Source organism: Diabrotica undecimpunctata, chromosome 5, assembly GCF_040954645.1.
Source record: "Diabrotica undecimpunctata isolate CICGRU chromosome 5, icDiaUnde3, whole genome shotgun sequence".
NCBI classification, from domain to species: Eukaryota; Metazoa; Arthropoda; class Insecta; order Coleoptera; family Chrysomelidae; genus Diabrotica; species Diabrotica undecimpunctata.
The window spans coordinates 16,166,156-16,188,203 of record NC_092807.1 but is presented as its reverse complement, the minus strand read 5'-3'; the positions used below and the strand labels follow the sequence as shown (position 1 = coordinate 16,188,203).

General features: G+C 35.7%; 1 protein-coding gene across 1 annotated transcript in view; it reads right to left on the bottom strand.

Moving 5' to 3' along the window:
• Positions 1 to 22,048, bottom strand: part of LOC140440534 (uncharacterized) — a 193,743-nt gene that overhangs the window by 70,570 nt on the left and 101,125 nt on the right. The gene's annotated exons all lie outside the window — the stretch shown is intronic.

Genomic DNA, 22,048 nt, shown 5'->3' with positions numbered 1-22,048 from the left:
AATTTAGAGTCGGACCAGGTTTTTATTTTAAGTAGATCAGAAGTTATAATTGCATAAAGAGTTGCAATATTAGAGTTCTTCCAGGTAATACTGGTATCATCAACAAAAAGAACAAAAATGTTTCCATCGATTTTTAAGTTAGTAATGCCTATATAAAGATAAGGAAAAGTAGAAAACCCAGTACGGAACCTTGTGGTACTCCACATACAATGCTTTTGTGACTAGAGTCAGTATCGTTTGGTATAACTAGCTGTTTCCTATTCCTCAAGTAAGATTGGCTGTCTTTAGGCACTCTGGAAGTATACCTTTTTCAGAGGAATATTTAATTAGTGGGACCAGGACTTCCAACACATTTTTTAAGATTTTATAAGATTTAAGGATTGTTTGGATTAGTTCAGATTCATCAACTGATCTTATAAAGAATGAATTCGAGAACTTTTTTGACTGGGCGAGATAGGAAATAGTGCTTGTTGTGGCAAAATAGTGGATGTTATATTTCTACATACATAAACGAAGTATTCATTTGAATTTTAAAGGTTTGGAAGAGAAATTGTTTGAGCTGTGTTAGTTTTATTTCGAAGATCGTATATTATGGACCAAGTTTCTCTTGCAACATTTTTAGAGCTTCGCAGACGATTCTGATAGTACATTTTTTTAACTGTTTTAGAGAGGTTCCTCAGTTCCTCTGTCCTTGGAGATATATTCAGTAATAAAGACGTTGGTAGTTAATTTCTTGATGTACAGTAGTGAACGCATATTCTTGGCTGATATGCGTATAACTTCGGTAGTCCAGGGTTTGTGATATTTTGATTTAATTGTAATTAAAGGAAATGCCTTATTGAAAATACAAACAAGCTATCCACATCAATGCTCAAACCCACATGTTAGCTACGATATGTTAACGATACATTCGTCATTTGGCTTCATGACAAGAATGCTTTAATGTCTTTTTACACCCATCTGTATGGTATACATCCTAGTATCCAGTTCACGATGGAGGTGGAAACTAATTCATCCTTACCATTTCTCGACTACCGTTGCAGTTTTGGTTTTGACTGATAATCTAATAAGATCGAAAACGTTCTGAAATTTTAATCCGTTTGGACAATTGCAATTTTCTGTAAAAAGCCATGTAGCAAAAATGTCAAAAATGTAGCCATTAATGCAGTGGAAAATACCGCACCCCCAATGTTCGTCTTTCCACGATTACGTTTTCAAGACCACTTTATTAGAGATGGACCAGTTGGGTGTACAGGAACTGGAAATAAGTCTGGATGACTGCAAGATAATGAATTTCTTGTTTTTATGAAACATTTTGTTAAACTCGTAAAGCCAAGTGAAGCTAATAAAGTGCTTGTCTTGCTAGACAACCACTCATCTAAAATTTGGATATCTCTGATAGAATTTTGCAAAGCTAATTTCATTACTCTACTTTTGTTTCCACCGCACACTTCACATAGGCTTTAGCTTTTAGATCGTGGGGTATATGGTCCGTTTAAGAAATATTTTAATATTGCTGGTGATCAGTAGATAAAAAATAATCCTGGAAAAAGAATGACTATATACGATTTGCCTTCAATTGTAAGAACATCACTTTCTTTGGCTACTACGCCTGTCAATATTCTTGCTGGTTTCTCCTGCACTGGTATTTGGCCTTTTAATCGAGAGATTTTCAACGATAGTGATTTTAGTGCATCAACTGTAACTGATAGACCTCTATTATGAAGAAAACATAGAAAATAATCAACCAGAATCACCTACAATTCAACACAACAGTCATTTGGAATGTCAACCGGGTCTGTCCACTACCTTGTCACCAAAAATACACACTACTTCATCACCCAAGCCTAATAATCCAGCAGTATTTATTTCGTCTCAAGATATTAAGCCATTGCTGAAAGCAGACCTATCCAAACCAAAAAAAGGAGAAAGAATGAGACGAAAGACAGCTTTTCTGACTGATACACCAGAGAAGATGTTGATTGAAAAAGAAAATTTGAAAAAAAGGTACACCGTCAAGCGTAAAGTTCAGCTTGAACATAATCCAAAGAAAAAATCTTTGCCAGCTTTGCCATTGAAGAAAAATATCAAAAAGAGAAGAGCACCCCTGAAAGCAACCGAAAAAGATTCTTCTAAGTCTTCCGATGAGGAAGTTTTGTTGTTGGTATGCGGTGGTTCATATTCATCAAGCTCCGAAGATTGGTTACAACGTCGAGAATGTAAGCACTGGGCACATTTAAACTGTACAAACAAAAGCCCATTCTACATTTGCTTCAATTGTGAATCTGACAGTGATTAGTTTTTTCTCTGTAAAAATATGTTACCAGAATTTGTGATTGCTTTTATTTCTAATGCTTACACATATCTATTATTTTCTGTCATTGTAATATGAAATATATTTTTTACTGCTTCCTATTTAATTTACTTGTACTCTATACTAAAGGGTAATATATGTTACAATCAACACCAGCTCTGTTACTATTGACACCAATAAGGTGTCAATTGTAACGCATGAGGTAACCTGACACAAAGGGTCATAATTTCATTTCTGTAATACTTAAGCAGCTTTTGAGCCAAAGATACTATGCAATAGAGTCCCTAGTATAGGTTAGAATAAATTAAAAATTTAACAAAGCTCAACTTAGTCAAAAAAAAAATTAATTTGTGACATTTGTTCCAACCGACACCAGTCTCCCCTACATCTCTTATGATCTTATTAGCTTCCCTCTTTAAACTACATGATATATTTGAAATGAGCTTTTAACCTATCTCTACTCAGCTTGTCTCGTATTATATTAAAAATCTTATATTATTAAGGATATATTTAAGCTAAATCTCAAATCTTTCTTAAACAAACAATGATTAAGTGGCAGAAGTGCAGAAAACCCGACCCAGGGCTCTACTTTATAACGTACAAAGTGAAGTATAGTTAATAGTTTAATGTGTTATATAGAATAAGCGATGCACAAGCACAGCCTCGAGATAGCCTTAGGTTATGATATATCGTTTATCACAACCGGATGCCGGATAATAATGCAAGTAGAGCTGCAACAGTCTTCGCTGGATATATATTTCGGCGTTGAGAACGTATGCCTTTGCGTCATTTATTTATTATGAGTTTATTCTATAACTGTAGGTACATTCAGAAGAAAATATTATATTTTATATTTTACTTTTAAGAATAGAAAGCTTCCAACAACTACATTATGGAATAAAAATAAAACAAATCTCAATACAATAATATTTATTATTAACCCTTTGACTACCAGTCCCAGTATGTGGTTATGCCCACTTATAAACTAACAAATGTTTACAAAAAAATTGCGGTAATTATATTGTTTTAGGTTATTGTTTTACAAATTTTTGATATACATCAAAAAAATATATAAGAAAAAACAAACGCGGGAGCCGCGTTGCCGGCACTGGGCTAGTAAGTAAGTCCTAGTGTGTCGCCAACGCGGTATCCGCGTTCATTTATTTTTACATTTATGTACATAACATATTTAGAACAAATGCTTACATTTGATGATAATTATAAAAAAAAATCAGTTTTCATGGTATTGTCTAAAACACGGCGTCAAGCACAAACCTGGTTCGTTTGGACACTGAGGGCAAAAGTATGTAGATTGTTTTCTGATATTTCTAGTTTGCCAACAGTACTTACAACGTCGTCGTTTAGCATTTCCCTTATTATCTTTGGGACAGTATTGTGGTAAATGATTGACACGGTCCTTTCTCTCTTGCTTGGGTTGTGGTGACCCTAATAAGCTGTCAATAACTGCCATTATAAAATCGTATAAATTCTTTTTCGTTTTTTCATATTTATTATACAAAAAATGCGAGTTCACCAGCATCATTTGAAATAGATGTATGCCTAGCTTTTTGTAACATCTCAAAACTTTATCTTCGCAAGAATAATACTGGAGCATCTGGACGCAGTGGTCCACACCTTCCATGAACTTATTATATTCTGCAACAAGTTTTGGTTTCGATTTATCCATACCTCTTTTTGTCTGAATCATTTCGCCGCTGAATTCTGTTGAAATGGTCAATATTTCAGTACGATCCTTTCATTTGCACACGCAAGTGCCTTCTGCCTATTCAGAATAACATTCGCCTTTCTTTAAGTTTTTTGTAAGCACATTTTCTGGATTGCCTGCACGTGTTTTACGAAGAATACCTGTACAATATGTTTTTTCTTGCAAAAATTTCGTAGACAGTTCAAGGCTGTTCATTGTCCTAACCTAAATTTCAAGATTCCTAACCTAAAAATTGTCCATAAACAATGCATGCCCGGTCTTACCCTCCATCAATTTTTGGACAACTTTTACTGTATATTTCGCTCCCTCCCACATCTGGATCTGCTGAACCTGCTTCTTCTTCTTAAAGTTCCATCTCCTATAGGAGGTTGGATATCATAACGGCTATGGTTACTTTGTTGGCAGCTGCTATGAAAAGTTGTAGTGAACTACAGTTAAACCATTCTCTAAGGTTCTTCAGCCAGGAGATGCGTCTTCTTCCTATGCTTCTTCTTCCTTGGATCCTTCCTTGCATAATAATTCTCAGCAGCTCATATTTTTCTCCTCTGGTTATGTGACCCAAATATTCTAGTTTTCTTCTTTTTATGCTGTTCATAATTTCTAACTCCTTATTTAGACGTCGTAGTACCTCAGCATTGGTAATCCTTTGAACCCACTGAATTTTTAATATTCTTCTGTAACACCACATTTCGAACGCTTCTATTTTTCTTATGTGTTGTTTCTTCAATGTCCAGGCTTCCATTCCGTATAGTAAGATAGAAAATAGGTAACATCTTAGAGCCCTCAATCTGAGATGCAACTGAAGGTCTCTGTTGGTAAGCATTGTCTTCATTTTCACAAATGCTTGCCTTGCCGTTTCAATTCGGATTTTGATTTCTCTGCTTTGGTCATTTTTGTCATCAACCCAGGTTCCCAGATATTTATATGTCTCTACTTTTTCTATTTCGGTTTGCTCTATCATTAATCTTTCATTTCCATGTTGCGTTTTTGAACCTGCATATTTTCTGTGCCATTCCGGTTGGATCCGCTAGCACATACAGTTTTATCCCGTATTTGTGCCGTTTTTGTTTGTTGTACTGTCGGAATGAAAGTCGACCTTTTTATAGCACCATAGACTAGTCCAAAGCGAGTTTCCGACTTGAGTAATAAATTTCTTTCATTCTTGTGTTAAAAAAATTTACCAGAGGAAGGATTTTTCCCAATCTGTTCTGTGTATCTATTTCATTGGTAGACAAATGCAGAGCTCGTAATATTAACAGAAACTGATTTCGGCTCATAAAAGTAGAAAATACTGGAATACTTTATAAATAGTTTGTTTTTCAATAATCGTTAATTCTGTTCAGTTTTATATTCTCCATATGGAACAATAGACCAAGAAAAATTTTAAACTCCTCTTTATTTAAATCCTTCCAGGCCACAATTCTACTCTGTTCACATGTGCTTTTTGATAATATCTCGATTGCATATAGGTTGGAGTTGTTGATAATTAATTAATAAAAACGCTCACCAAAAAGCAAATTGAAGTAGTCAATTGGTTTATGACTTTCCATGACTATTTTGAGTCCAGAATTTACAGAAAAACGAACCAATAAAAAGAATAATTGAAGAAAAAAAGCAACTATACAGAAAATGGCTGAATACAAACAACGATGAAGTTTATAAAGAATATAGAGAAAAAGATAGAGAAGTGCAAAAACAAATAACACAGCAAAAGAATGAAGAATGGTAAAGAATCTTGTTAAATATTGAAACATATATAGGAGGTACAAGAACTTCGGAGTCATGGAAAGTACTGAGAGGATTGAAACAAAACTTAAAAGAAAATTAAATTGGGAAATATACAGGACAAAGAATGGAAGGACTACTACAAGGAACTATTAACAGAACAAAGACCACAATTCATTGGAAAACAAAACAGGTGAAGACGAAGCAGATTCCCACAACAAGAAATAGAAATAACAGATAGGGAAATGAGAACGGCCATAAAAGCAATCAAAAATAAGAAAGCACCGGGACCTGGAGGCATCTCACCTGAGCTTATAAAATACGGATCAAAAAAATTACACCGGATGATACAATGGATATTTCAGAAAGCCATAAATGGAGAACAGCTCCCAAAGGAATGGACGGAGGCATATATGACATCTATATTTAAGAAAGGAGATAGAAAACGATGCGAAAACTACAGAGGAATAAGCGTAATGTCATCAATAGGAAGATTATATGGGAAGATACTGCGAGGAAAGGTAGAGCAAGCGATAAAAGGCAAAATCGGGGAGGATCAGGCAGGCTTCACGGCAGGACGATCATGCATAGACCACATATACACACTGGAACAACTGTTAGAAAAGAAAAAAGCAAAAAATTGAGATATACACTTGGCATTTGTGGACCTGAGAAAGGCGTATGACTCTGTACCAAGGTCAGAACTATGGGAGACAATGTACAAATTAGAAATACAGACGGAACTCATAGAAGCTACAAAAGCTCTGTATAAAGAAAATAAACTGTCCACTAAAATGGGAACAAGAATCATAGGAGACTTCACCACAACAAAAGGGCTCCGGCAGGGTTGTTCCACATCTCCAACCCTATTCAAAATATATTTAGAGAAAGCCTTGACTACATGGAAAAGAAAATGCGAAGGCATGGGAGTACCGGTACGGAACGAATACCTATATACGTTAAGTTTTGCAAGTTTTCATCAAGTAGTGATTGCACAAGACCAAGACGACCTCAGCTACATAATGAAGAAACTACAAGAAGAATATACCAAGGCTGGCCTAGATATTAACCTCGCGAAAACAGAGTACCTATCTACAAGTGAAGAAGACATAGAAGATCTACAGATTGATAACAACGTAACAATCAAAGGAAAGGATAAATTCAAATATCTGGGGTTTATAATCACGAAAAAGGCAACAACAGAGGAAGAAATTACACATAGATTAGGACAAACAAGAACAGAAATCCGACAACTTAACTCAGTATGGAGGGATAGACACCTAAATATGAAGACAAAACCGCAGATTTATAAAACATTAGTGCGAAGTATTATGAGATATGGGGCTGAAAATTGAATCATAAACAAGAAAAACAGCAGTAAGATAGTAGCAACAGAGATGGAATGCCTGCGAAGATGCTGCAGAGTAACAAGAATGGATAGGAGAAGTAATGACGAAATAAAGCAAAGAACATCAATAGAAACAGACATACTAACATATATAGAACAAAAAAGACTAAAGTGGTATGGACATGTAAGAAGAACTAGCGACAGCAGATGGATAAAGAGAATAACCGAATGGAGCCCCATAAGAAGGAGGAAAAGAGGACGACCCCGAAAATCCTGTAGGAACGAAGTAGACGACGCCATGAGTAAGAGAGGACTAAACGATGGAGAATGGAACAACAGAGAGAGATGGAAACGGTTGAGCGAGGGAAGGCAGTGAATACTGTAGAATATCTAAATATATATAATAATTTTTAAATATCTACAAACAATATTATGAAGTCAACTATAACGAATTTTTTGTTTACGTTTAGAAAGTAACTTAAGAATGGGTTTTATAAAGATATGGTGGGGAATATTTACTAATTTAGATAATGTTACTTTTGGTACTAAAATTTGGAGAATGTAAAGTCTGCAATGTAACAAGATGGAAACAGTTAGTTTTAAAACCAAGCTTAATGGGTATGTTCAGATAAAAAAAGTTCCATAATACTTTACGAATATAATTTACGTATAAAAAATTCAGTTTTTATTAAACATGTTTTATTTTGCTCAAATTTTACTTTTAAATATAAAACTTTGCAATAAAAAATTAAATTTGGAAAAGAAGTATCTCATTATTAGCAAAGTTTTACTTCATCTTCTTCAGTTGCAACTCCTTCTTCTGGATCGTCTTATACATGCTTGTAAAAATGTAACTTTTTCAAAATTTCGCCTTTAATCTTTCTTTGAAAGATAATTTACGTCGTGTCCCTTTAGGGGTTTTCCTATACAATTACCTTTAGCAATAGTCTCGGGCTTTAAGCTACGCAAAGTTTGTCCTCGTTCAGTGATACTTCGTGCTGTGCCCGCAACTTCACTTCTCCACTTGTAAGTTGTCTCACCTTGAACGAAAACACGGGTGACGTTTTATACCTTTTTTCGGGTAAAATAAAGTCGCTTACATGACTGTATGCCAATATGAAAAAAAAACAGGTGCTTTTATGACTTCCTTTGTTACCGATTTCCAATTTGCGACTGTTACGTCATATTCAAGGTTTTTAACAGTAGCAAACCTGTCTATTACTTGAATATATTCCTTAGAGCTAACGATTATCAAACGCTTTCTGATTTCCTTCTCAATATTTCCAAAAACGTGATCAGGAAGAAGAAAGCTGTGACCTATCATTGGAAAAACAAACTGGAGCTCCATTATATGATTTTTAGCAACCATTTGGCAAGCACGCCATGTAAACTTGTGTTTTTATTTTGACCCCCACACCCATCACTAATAAGATGAACAGCCGTGTATGTTGTTATATTAAAAAACACATAATAAATCAAATAAACAGGATGCTATTATATCTGAACCTTTTCCAAACTTATCCTCAGTCCATACGTAGCAGGTTATGTTTTCCTTAATAAGTTTGAATTTGGAAGACCCTTTTACGAAACAAAAATTATTAAAGTATAACTGTCGACTATAATACGTAGAATGATCTAGAAGTTTGGAATCAAAATGTAAATGAAGAATGCCAGACAGATATAGACTCTTACTGGACCAGATTAAAGAAGCGGCAGGCTTATATAAACACAAGAACACTGGATTCCTGACAGATAATCAGGGAAACATAGTACTGGAAATAGAGCATAAAAGAGATATTTGAATTAAATACGTAGAAAAAACTTTTGAAGAGATACGAAGTAACACTGGTATTACAACAAACACCAATTGCGGATCTGGACCACCATTTACAATCGAAGAAGTAAAATATGCCATCAAAAGCACCAAAGATGGTAAAGCAGTAGGCCCTGATAATTTTCACTCAGAATTCTTAAAACTTATGTACTATGATGGCATAAAATGGTTGACAAATATATTTAACAGTATATATGATACGGGCGTGGTTCCCCAAGAGTGGTTAGTGTCAACTTTTATAAATCTTCCAAAAAAACCCAATGCGAGAAAGTGCGAAGACTATAGAATTATAAGCCTTATGAGCCATTTACTTAAAACATTTCTAAAGGTCATTCACAAAAGAATATATACAAAATGTGAGGAACAACTAACAAGAACACAATTCGGATTTCGTGATGCTCTGGGAACACGGGGGGCCCTTTTTGCTGTACAGGTGCTATTTCAGAGATGCAGGGATGTGAATTGTGACCTATACGTATGCTTTATAGATTACCAGAAGGCATTTGACAGAGTAAAACATGACAAATTAATGACTCTAATGCAAGAAATTGGAATTGAAAACAAAGATCTTAGAATTATCAGAAACATTTACTACAATCAAACGGCCAAAATCAAAATAGAAGACCAGTTAACTGAAAAAATTGCAATAGAACGTGGAGTACGACAGGGCTGTATTTTGTCTCCATTGTTGTTCAACATTTATTCTGAATGGGTATTTAAGGAAGCTTTAGACGGTTGTGCGAAAGGAATACTAATAAACGGTGAATGGTTGAATAACATTAGATATGCAGATGACACTATAGTTTTTGCCGATAATCTGAATGACTTACAGATATTAACAAATCGCATAACAGAAGTCAGCAACAGATACGGACTAGCTCTTAACATAAAGAAAACCAAATTTATGACAATTAGTAAAAAACCAATACTAAACGCTCAACTTACAATCAACCAACAGAATATCGAAAGAGTCGAGCAATATACATATCTAGGCACCAATTTATATAGCCAATGGGATCACTCAACAGAAATTAAACAGCGAATAATAAAAGCAAAAGCAGCATTCGTTAGAATGAGAACCATTTTCAACAGTCGAGACATATCATTAAAAACAAAATGCCGTCTATTGAACTGCTACATATTCACAGTTCTGCTCTACGGAATGGAAGCATGGACACTGACTGTTGCATCTATGAATCGGCTCGAAGCTTTAGAAATGTGGTGTTATAGGCGCATCTTACGTATATCCTGGGTTGACAGAGTTACTAATGTGGAGGTCCTGCGTAGAATGGGGAAAGAATGTGAAATTCTCATGACCGTCAAAACTAAAAAGTTGGAATATCTAGGACATGTAATGAGAAATTAAGAACGTTACGGCCTTCTCCAGCTGATTCTTCAAGGGAAAGTAAATGGTAAGAGAGGACCGGGAAGAAGACGCATTTCCTGGCTTCAAAATTTATGAAAGTGGTATAATACGACTACCACTGATCTGTTCCGCGCTGCAATAAATAAAGTAAAGATAGCCGTGATGATCGCCAACATCCGGAACGGATAGGCACTTTAAGAAGAAGACTGGACCAGAATAAAGGAAGACATTAAAGCAGCAGCGAAATAGGAAATAGGAACAGAAATTTGTGCCAGTAGAAATCATTGGTTTGACGATGAATGCAAGAATGCCTACAGAAAGATGCTTACCCGACGAACTAGAACAACTATAGAGAATTACCAGACAAAGAGAAGAAAAGAAAGGGGGATACACAAAAGAAAAAAACGAAACCACTTAAACGAGGAACTTAAATATACAGAAAACCCCAACAGAAAAGAATTTAAGGCAACCACAAGACAATGCAGAAGTCAGGACTGCAACCTATTAACAACAAGGAAAAATGTATTGAATAGATGAGTGGAATACTTTACTCAGGCACTTAATATTGTGCAAACAATGGAATGAGAATATTTTTCCTAGCCAGTGCGCCCATAATACCCGGACAATGTAAGTATATGTACCTGTGTAGATTTGTGTTAAACCAATCAGAGCTACTTTGTATTAAAAAAATTTTACTGATAAAAAAACCAACACAACGCAATTTCATTTCCTATTTTAATAATTTTTTTAGGTAGTTGTACTCGAGCGTCTATGATGTGCTCTTTAAGTAGAAAAATGTAAAACGTAATGCTGTAGAATGTCAAAAATTTACATTTAACCGGATTTTAATATAACGCTTACGTTTAAGAGATCCCCATTGTGCATATTCTCTTCCTCAAGATGGTGTAATATTAAAATGCAAAAATGTACATTAATTTAAAAATGCTACCAAAGACACCGTTGAATAATGTGCCCAAATTTGGTTGTCATCTGGAAGAGGGATATTTTCCAGAATATTATGGGCGGTGCGATTTGTATATACTCTATTTACAATGCAGATTAAACAACGCCGTTTTTTGTTATTTTAAGACAACTTTTTTTAAAACGCACCAAGAAGTGCGTTAGTAAAATATGTATTTATGGAAATGCGTGCTTATACAGGATGTGGTATAGTGGATGCATAATTTTTATTAATTAATTCAATCATATCAATTCATCAATTCGACAGTTACTTAGAAACAGCTGTAGTGATTATAATTTAAAATATATTTTGTATAAAAAGTTTTTAGTGTTTTATTTCAACAGAAAACAAAGGACAGGAATAGCCATAATGAACATAGAAAAAGCATACGACACGGTTTGGAAAAAGGCACTAATCTTCAAGATGGATAAAGCTGGACTTCCTCACTACTTAATTAACATTTGTGATATGTATTTATATAATAGAACTTTTCAAGTTTCAGCTGACCAAAAGATGTCGACGATACAAGAAATCCAGGAAGGGATGCCTCAGGGCAGTATTCTATCACCCATTCTATATAATATTTTTGTTTCAGATCTACCAACTGATCCAAAAACTTCCACAGCCCTCTACGCGGATGATACAGCAGTGTATGCAACCGGAAAGGATGACAGAAGAATCATCAGGAATATGGAAAATCATCTCGGAAAAATCACGGAATTCACGGACAAATGGAAGATAAATATCAACGCTGAGAAGACGCAGTTTATCATTTTCATCAGGACATGAAATTACAGTAGGAGGAAACAGGATCCAAGCAGGAGATTCAAATATCTAGGAGTCCACCTCGACAGAAGACTAAATTTCAAGTCTCCTCCAACTGGAGGAGACTTGAAGCCACAGAGACATCATGCTACAGGATCATAGACAGATCAACATGAGAAGAAAGAAGAAGCAATGCGACCATCAAAGAAAGACTACAATACACACCACTAAGGGAGGTGGCCGAGAAAAGGACCAGGTACTTCTTCCACCAGGCCACAAAAAGACTTCGTAAGACCAGAGACATCCTCGAGAAAAACAGGGTTTAGAGGATGTTCAGAAACACAACCCACAAGCAGATCGATCACCTGATCAGGGACTAGCCAGGCAAAAGCCGTGAACACCCAACCAGGTAAGTAGGTACGATGCCACAAAAAGTACCTTCAGAAGAAGAAGTCATGAAGCCAACAGCAGAAGTCCAGCAATCCAAAAGGAAGAACCATCCATAGCAGGCGGTGCAAGAGCGGGACGCCGAGAAGAAAAATAAGAATTTGTATCAAGTAACTGTCACTCAGCGGCGGATCCAGGAATTTTTGTCGGGGGGGTGGCTAGTCATGGTTCTTGAGGGTGATTTTGATATAGGATTTAGATTTTTGCATTTTTACGGTTGATATGATTTATGCCTCATCTAAAGAAACCATTTTTTTCAATAATTATTTTAAGCCATATACAGGCAAAATATCAACAAAAATAGCCAAACACATAAAAAAGAAAGGAATAACACCAGATTTCAGAACAAATAACAACTTAGGCAAATATATTAAAAACAACAAGAGCCAAAATAAAAAGCACTTCCACAGTGGTGTATACAAATTTAAATGTGGCGACTGCCCAAAAACTTACATCGGTCAAACTGGTAGAACTTTTATCAAACAAGGCTTTTAATAATAGAAACCAAAGTTTTAACCTTGTTTAAGCTTTTCGCTTCTTCAAGGAAGGGGTACTCCTTTTTTCTCGGAGTAATGGCGGTATGGTAAAACGTGATGAATGATGTTAAGTGTGGAGAAGTAGTGGACTACTAAGGAGCTGGGGTTCAGAAGGTGGCGTATATGTGGACGATGTGAATATATTAACAAGCGCATAAGAGCAATTTAGGTGAGCTATGCCAAACATGTCGAAGGAGGTACTTCAGGGGTTACCAGCCATACAATAGGAATGGCTCTTAATCGGCATTTTTGGCGTGCAGTTCTTAGCTGCGATATTTAATGGGAAATGTTTCTAAGATTTCAAAATACTCATCAGGAAGTTCGTGTCCAGTGTTGTGAAGAAGTTTAGCTGGAAGGAAAGGAACTTTTCTTTGAGGAAACCTGGTGAGTATTTGCCCTTGGCGATTGCAAAGTGTCTTTAATATTTGCTTTGCTCTGTTATTCGAGCCTGTTATGGTTCGAAGGACATACCTCCTGCTGAGGGATAGGATTCTGTCCTTAATAGGTGTTATATTTGCCAGAATGTATATATGTGCTGATGGATAGAGCCTGCTCTTCCTCATGCTGAATCTGAGAATTTTTCTTTCGGTAGCCATGATGGCATTGATTTCGTAGGGTTTAAGGGAGGCGTAGATGCATGCCTTGTATTCGATAATAGGTCTAATGAATGTTTTATAGGTGTGAAATAGTGTGTTAGATGACGTCCTGCCCAATTTACCGGCTTGCACTGCCAGGAGTCTAAACCTCTTTCTCACACTGTCAAGGGTATCTTGAATGTCGGTTTTACAGTTGAGAGTCCTAGTAAAATGAACTCCCAAATAGGAAACCGAGTTTCTGAGAATAAGGTCCTTTTCTAACAGAGTTATTCGACCTTGGACATCGAGACAGTTTAAAGATTTAAATAAAATTAGTTGTGTTTTGAAGGGATTTATGGTCACTCTCCATTTATTGCACCACTTAATGACTGTCTAGATAATTTTAAGCTCTTTCGAATACAGACAATTGTCCACGCTCTCTATGTGGTCCTGACGTGAGGAGAGCAGTATCATCAGCGTACAGTAGAAGGGTCTTCGATCTTTGCTGTGGGCGGGGGATGTCACTATTATAGACTGTGTATAGTATTGGAGCAAGAATCGAGCCCTCGGGTACTCCAGCTTCTGGAGTGAAGGGTGTGGATAAGATATCGCCGACTTTGATCTGATCGTCCGATGAGAAAGATAGGAATTTATTAGTTTAACGAAAGGTGTGAGCAATCCAGCAAGGTATAGTTTTTCGACCAGGCCTGTATGACAGATCTGATTGAATGCCTTCTGAACGTCTAGGAATATGCCTATGACGTAATTTCTTTCGTTAAGTGATTGTGAGATGAAAGTTGTTGCTTTAACCAATGCATTTTGCGTGGAGTGTTCAGCCCCGAATCCGAATTGGTAGTCTGGAATGGCAAGGTGAGCGTCTAGGAATTCTACGAGTCCGTAATTAAGGATCCTCTCGTAGACTTTACCTAGGGTGCTTAAAAAAGAAATAGGTCTGTACGATTCAGGGTTGGTGAGGGTTTTCCCTTGTTTGGGAATCATGACTGTGCTGGCCTCTTTCCATGGAATTGGAAAATAGCTCAGCGTAAGAGATACATTGATTATGTTGATGAGCAACGGGATAATATTCTCTGGAAGATTTTTGAGGCATCTTCTGTTGATGCCATCAGGGCCAGGAGCTGTGTTTTTTCCAATATTACACATCTGCCTGACGGTATCCTCAATCACAGGGGCCATAATCGGGTGAGGGTAAGGCCCCAACCCCAACTCTCTCGATAAGCAAGGTCAGCCGTGACACGCCACCACTGTATTTGTTTCAGCCTGTTCACTTCCAACCTTATAACCGCCGAGAGTTTGTTATACTTTGGTTTGATGAGGGGATCTTTTAATCTTTTATACTTTCTGATTGCTTTTGAAATCACCTTGTCGAGTGTGTAAAAGTACTCGACAAGGGGTATGGAAAGGGGTGTGTCTGGAAGCTTGTAGTAGGAAATTATTTCAATAATAGAAAAACAGACTCTACGTACGTACTTCACCTTCTAGACCATAATCATTCTTTTAATGACCAATTGCAAATTCTTCACACTCAAAATAAAGGCCATCAGCTAAAAAATACAGACATGATTCTGAAAGACCAACTTGAGACAAACAGTTCTCCCCTCCTCAACTTATTCAGTTAAAGACTATAAAGTGTAAGCACATACCAAAAATAGATCATTTGAGAAAGGCACTCTGGCCAAAACAGGTGTAGTGATAATAATTTAAAATAAATTTGTGAATGTTTTGAAAACAAAAGTTTTCAGTGTTTTATTGTTAAATCAATTAATGTCATCTCATTTTGTCTTTATGTTACATTTTTGGCATTTAAATGGTACACCCCTACTTTTATCTTTGATGTACAAATATAAAATATGCTAATAAGAGATTGGAGTAACGGCTTTATGTAGGTATTATAAAGAAATCCTAATGAGAAAAATGGTATATTTAAAAATCTTTTAATTAATTTTGGAAGTAATAATCATGCCAGCGTGTAGTAAATAATGAAGTTCTTTAATTAAGGGAAAAAGTGACGTTCGGACTCTCTTTTAAATTAGAGTTGTGAAGGAACAAATTACACTGCTTCAAAAAATTTACGACTCAGACTGTATGTAAGATGATAATTTGGCGAATTCTAGTTATTTGTGTTATTCTGCATATCGTTATTACCAACTGCATATCGTCTGATTTATGGTAAATAAAAAACAACATACAAGGAATATACTCACAATTTAAAGCATAAGGCTGGTTTTAGAGTCACGCTGACAACTTGCTAACCGTCGGCGCCGACTGCTGAAATACGAGGCTGTAGTAGAATTTTTTCTGTAGAGGTTAGAAAAGAAGGTGTTTTTCTGTAGAGGTTAGAAAAAAACATGAGCCACGGATTAACGTGAAATTTCTCGTTAAATTAAAAAAAACTCCGACTGAGTGCTATAATTTGTTAAAATATGCCTATGGTGGGAATTCTCTATCTCGTGCGCGTGTTTTCGAATGGTATAAATGATTTTCTGAAGGCCGAGAGAGCGCCGAATATGACCAACGTCCAGGCCGACATGTCTCTGTTTCAACTCCGTAAACAGTGACCAAAATAAATGAAATTGTGCGCGGAGATCGTCGTACGAGCATTTGGATGAGTGCTGAGATTGTAAACGCCGATAAAGAAACTGTAAGAAAAATTTTACATGATGAATTAAACATGAAGAAAATCTGTGCGAAGTGGGTTCCAAAAAATTTGACCCCTGACCAAAAGCTCGTCCGTCAACAGATCTACTCAGATTTTCTTGAGAGGTTACATGAAGAGCCTGAAATAATGGAAAACATCATAACTTGCGATAAAACCTGGATATTCAAATACGATGTTGAAACTAAGCGATAATCAGAGCACTGGAAAACTCCTGTATCGCCAAGAATGAAAAAAGCAAGGATGTCGAAATCCAAACTTAAAAAAATGCTAATCGTTTTTTTCGACATTAACGGCATAGTGGTGACTAAATGGGTTCCAGAGGGTCAAACTGTAAACCAAACTTACTGTTTGAAAATTTTGGCAACGCTGCGAGAGCGAGTTCGTAAGAAACGGCCAGACTTGTGGAAAAACTAGCCGTGGATCTTGCACCAGGGCAACGCACCTGCCCATAACGCGCTGTCTGTGAAGCGTTATTTAGCCGCTAGAGGCATTCCACTTCTCAAACATTCGCCGTACTCACCTGATTTAGCACCCTGTGACTTTTTCCTGTTTCCGAAGATCAAGCCTGCCTTAAAAGGAATCCGGTTCGAGTCGATGGCGGAGGTGAAGCGAAAAACGGTGGAGCTTCTAAAAGCTCTAACAAAAGAAGACTTCCAGCATTGCTTTGACCAATGCAAAAAAGGAATGGAACGGTGTGTGGCGAGGGAAGGGAAATATATTGAAGGAGAGCATTCGATTGTAGAATAATCTTTAAAATAAAACTCTTTTTCATATGCAGTCTCGTTATTTAATAGTCAGACCTCGTATATGAAAGGAAGCGTTTTTGAATAACGCGTATCTATCAGCGCAGGCAGTGGTCAGCGCTGAGAGCCCAGCGACCCTACGCGTCGCTTGTCGACGCTGCGTAGAAGTCAGCGCTGACCATCGTACACGCTCCTCTGCCTTTAGTGAGCGTTCTAGTGTTGAAGCGAGTGGACGCCGTCAGTGTGTACTTATACAGTCACTTATAACTTAGAAATTATGTGCCCTGTTTTCCGCGTCATCAACGCGACAGCAGCAGCTCTCGTAAAACTGCTCCTTAACAGTAAACAGTAAAATCTAAATTTCAGCATTTTCCACTCTTAGCAAACATCACAAAACAACTGTAAAACTTATATTCTACAGAGATATTGATCGACCTTAAGTAAATCTACTAATGGCATCCAAAATAATTGCGCTTAACAAGCGAACAAACAATTCAAAAGTTTTACACTACGTGATATAAGTGAAAAACTACAAATCGAATACCAGCACGCACTTACTAAGGGATCAAACTTGGTAATAAAGTTTTAATATAAACGATCCTTTGCAGAATCTTTAGATATGGAGTTGTTACTGGGTGAAACAAAAGAGGATTTTGTTGTTGAGTGTGAACAATGCTCATAATTTTCTTGAATATTCTTTATTTGATTATTAAGCCTCTATTGCCCGACTTTTTTGTAAACTTAAGAGAAAATGATTTAATTTGTATATATATGCTCAAATATCCATTTACAACAACTAGTAATTTTTTTAGATTTTTTAAATATTGTTTGGGGAGTGTTGCCTTCAGGCAACTGTGGGCAGCAAAAACTAACGAATTAAGTTATATACTTATTTATTATGCCAATCCAAAAAAATTGCACTGCATTTGGACAGCATACATCAATTCTTGATTTTTGTTTCTTATCCCACCTCTTGACTAACGAAGTAGGCTCAGAACCAACAAATCTACTAAGCAAATGAACCGGTTTATTATCGTACCACTTTAACGCTGTTAGTCTTATGTCATCTACTGTAGCGTGCTTTTCTTCTACAGTACCTCTTTCCTGTTTCTTCATATTCTTGTCATCAGAAAAATGGCCATAAGGCAATCTGTTTGGACGAACAGTTCCCAAACATTGCAGTCCACGTTTTTCCAATTCAATCTGCAACTGAATGCTATTGAACAAGTTGTCAAAATATACTTTATAGTATTTGTTTGGTTCGACTATCTCACACAAGCTTATTACTACATTACCGCTGGTGCCTACATTAGGTAAATGAAGAGGATGTTCAACAGTTCCTGTATATAATTCCCAGTTATAAACAATACCATTGCTATCACACAAAACAAATGCCTTGTATCCTCATTTTTGGGTTTGTTCTTCATATATTTATTTTAAAGAATGTGCCTCTTTGAATGGTATCATTTGTTCATCAATACACAATTTTTCACTCATTGGAATACTCTGAAAGTTTTTAACTAGACCGTTGATGAATGGTCTAATTTTGTATAACTTATCATTATTGTTGACCATATTTTTGTTATTATTGAAATGAATTTTAGTTTTAATTTCTTCCCAGCGATTCCTAGATATAGTGTCAACTATTTAAGGAACACGTGTTTCCTTCTGCCAAACTGATCTTGTCTTTGGCAAGCCATATATTGACATCAGTAGAACATATCCAATAAATTGGTTTAATTCTGTTAGTGTCATAGTCAATGGTTTATTTATATTCTTTTGCAGTGCATACAAATTACTTTGTTCTACTATGTTTTCCAGCATATTGGTAGATATCATCTTTTTAAAATAACGTAGAGGGGATTCCGGTTCTAATAATTTGCATGTCGGTAAATTACCTTTCCATTCTGGAATTGGAAATACTGTTCTGGGACCACTCTTCCACTGAATGTTTTTTTTTCGATCATTTTTGATCTTTTGAACACATTTTGTTTGGCGTGTTTTTCTGTTTTATCGGTATCATCCTCATCTTCATCTTGGTCTAAATCTAAATTGGTATCCTGGTCTAAATTTGCTTCGTACAAATCGTCTTCATTTTCCATTTCATTTGATCCTGGATCGATAGATATCTGAGTATCTATGGAAAATTCATTATCACTCTCTTCAAAGTCAGAGTCTTCGGATTCCTCCGATTTGTTGGTAACTTTTACAAACAATAACGGATATTTACTGCTTTTCCCGTAGAACGTTTTTGTATCCATCCTAAAAAAATAATTTAAAATGATATGGTCCAGTGTGGATTCAAAGCAACATACCTGTTTTTTATCACAGTAATAAAACAACAAAATAAAATAAACAAATTTCAACGACAATCAATATCTTAATGCTGATATAATGCCTCTATGTATTTTTATATAAATTGTACACAATTTATAACAATAAATCACAATCAAAAATACAAAATAATAAGGCAGCCATGTGCATTTGACATACTGTTAAAAATTTTCATATAGGTTTCGTCATAGGTTCATAGATGGCACTAAGTGTATTAAAATGTATAACCAAATGTTGCCTGAAATCAATGGAGGGCGTCTTAGAGTCGGAAATTGTTTTAAAAAAGTTTTCTTCGTCAAAAACTTCTTTGTTGCCTTGAGTACACACGGGGCTATAGAGGGTTAAAGCAGTGGCCAATAAAGTAGAAAACTTCTGCAGAATATCATGCAGGGAAAGATTTTAGGAAAGCGTAACGTTGAAAAGCGACAACTGTCATGGCTGCGCAATCTCATATAGTAGTTTATCCAGATTTTTAGAGCAGCAGTAAACAGCATGGGACAATGAACATAGGGTTCAATGGAATGATTCAAATATAGTTCTAAAAGAAACGGATGGTAAAAAGAAAAAAATCAAAGAAGCGGCTCTAATTATGCTAAATGAGACCAATTATGTCGCAAATTCCTCGGCAGAATGTAGTAGGATCTGGTTACCCATATTAAAAGAGGAAGTTATTAAAAGGAAAATACCAGTATTAGTTAGTCGGTAACATATAAAGGATACTTACATCATTTATGTTTTCTTAAATAAGAAACATATAAAATCAGAATTTGATGTTTATTGAAAGTAAACTAAATGCACGACCAAATACTTACCATGTCGAGATGGTATTATGAGGTTTTTTTCCTGGTTTTCCCTCATTTTTACTGTCATCATGGCATGTGTTTGTCTTTTTAAAGACGAATTACATGCTATGATTTTTTCTGACGGATATTCTCAAGTTAAAGTTGATTTCATGTAATCAAATGAACTATCTTACAAGTAAAGTGTCCCAGTAACGCAACTGAACAATATTGGCAATATCATTTAAAAGTCGTCTACTTTAAAATGTATAATGTATGTCTAAATTGTCAATATAAATGAGTCAGATAATAGTTATTTATTGTACAAGACGATAAAATTGTATTTTATCTTCGAGAGCGTTTTTTAGCGTCGAGACGTCAGTCGAGACGCTAATTATGCTCGAGAAGATAATGCGATTTTATCGTCATATGCAATGCAACATTTTTTTCTATAGCAAGACTTCAAGTTCAGGTGAAAAATAGAATTTCAAAGAAAATTGTAATTTTTAGCACAAAAACCGTAATTGTGTTGCTCCGTTGCTAGGGATATGAATTACTTTGTCAACAAATGTCAAACAAATGTTAAGTTTTGGTTTTTGCAGAGAATATTGTTGCGTTTTGTGTACAAAGTGAATAAATACGAAATGGACGGAATATCATCTGTTGCAGAATCTTACATTGAAGAGTCAATAAGCAATAAGATTGCTGTATCCAAGTTTATACTTGGCGGACTAGAAAATCAATCCAGTACCTCGAATCAAGTGTTTAAGCAAACGAGTACAAGTTGTGATGCTTTAAAAATAGATATTTCTAATAATGTTAATTGTAAAATTTCAGTTGTTTTTAATCCTTAATGTGTTAAATTTGTAAATTTTATTGAATAAAAAAAGTTAAAACATTTTATCTACTCTGGCTGTTAAAGTGTCATATCCGTTATGCTGACGGTACCGTCAATATCGCAGAAAGTGAGAAAGACCTAAAGACGTTACTAAACACAATTTGTGATACTGGGGAACAGTGTGGTCTAATAATAAACATAAAGAAAACAATCAGTAAGGGGGGCAAAGTCATTACAAGGATCCAGATAAAAAATGAAGATATTGAGCAAGTGGACAAAATGAAATACTTAGGAGTCTACGGAAGATCTGAATCCGAAATCAGAAATTCGCTCAAGAATACAGCAATCAAGAGTAATCTTTTTGAAGATTAGGAAATTTCTGATTAACCAAAGACTCAATCTGCAAAACCGATATCGGATGGTAAAACGTTGTATCCACTCTATTCTTCTTTATGGTGCCGAAGCCTAGACTGTTAATGTTGACTTAATGAGAAAACTTTAAGCTTTTGAGATGTGGCTTTTTAGGAGAATTTTAAAAATACAATGGACCGACCATATTACGAACGAAATGGTGTTGCACAGAATGGGAAGAGACAGAGAACTGTTGACCGCCATTAAAAGGCGAAAGACAACATATTTGGGAGACATACTTAGAAATGATAAGTACGAGTTGTTGCAGCTGATTATAAAAGGTAAAATGAAAGGAAAAAGGAGTCCTGGTAATTTGCAATGGTTATAGCCAACCTTCATTAGTGGAGACGGCACTAGAAGAAGAAGAAAATAGTTTAAAATAAAGGTTAATTTGAATATCCTCGATTTGATTACATTCTGACAAATACATTTCTTGATTATGTTACAAATAATGTAACCACAAGAACTTAAGCGTCTTTTAGATTATTTATTTATTTTCTTTAAATGAGTTTCAAATAAATCAGATAATTGTATCTATAAGTTAGGTTATGTAGTAATTATATTAAAATCCATGTGTCAGGGCGACAAACCATCCAAAAGAAAGAATGCTTATTCCAAGACCTGCTTTAATTACGTCTTTATTGATGGATCTGTATAGTTCCTTTAAAT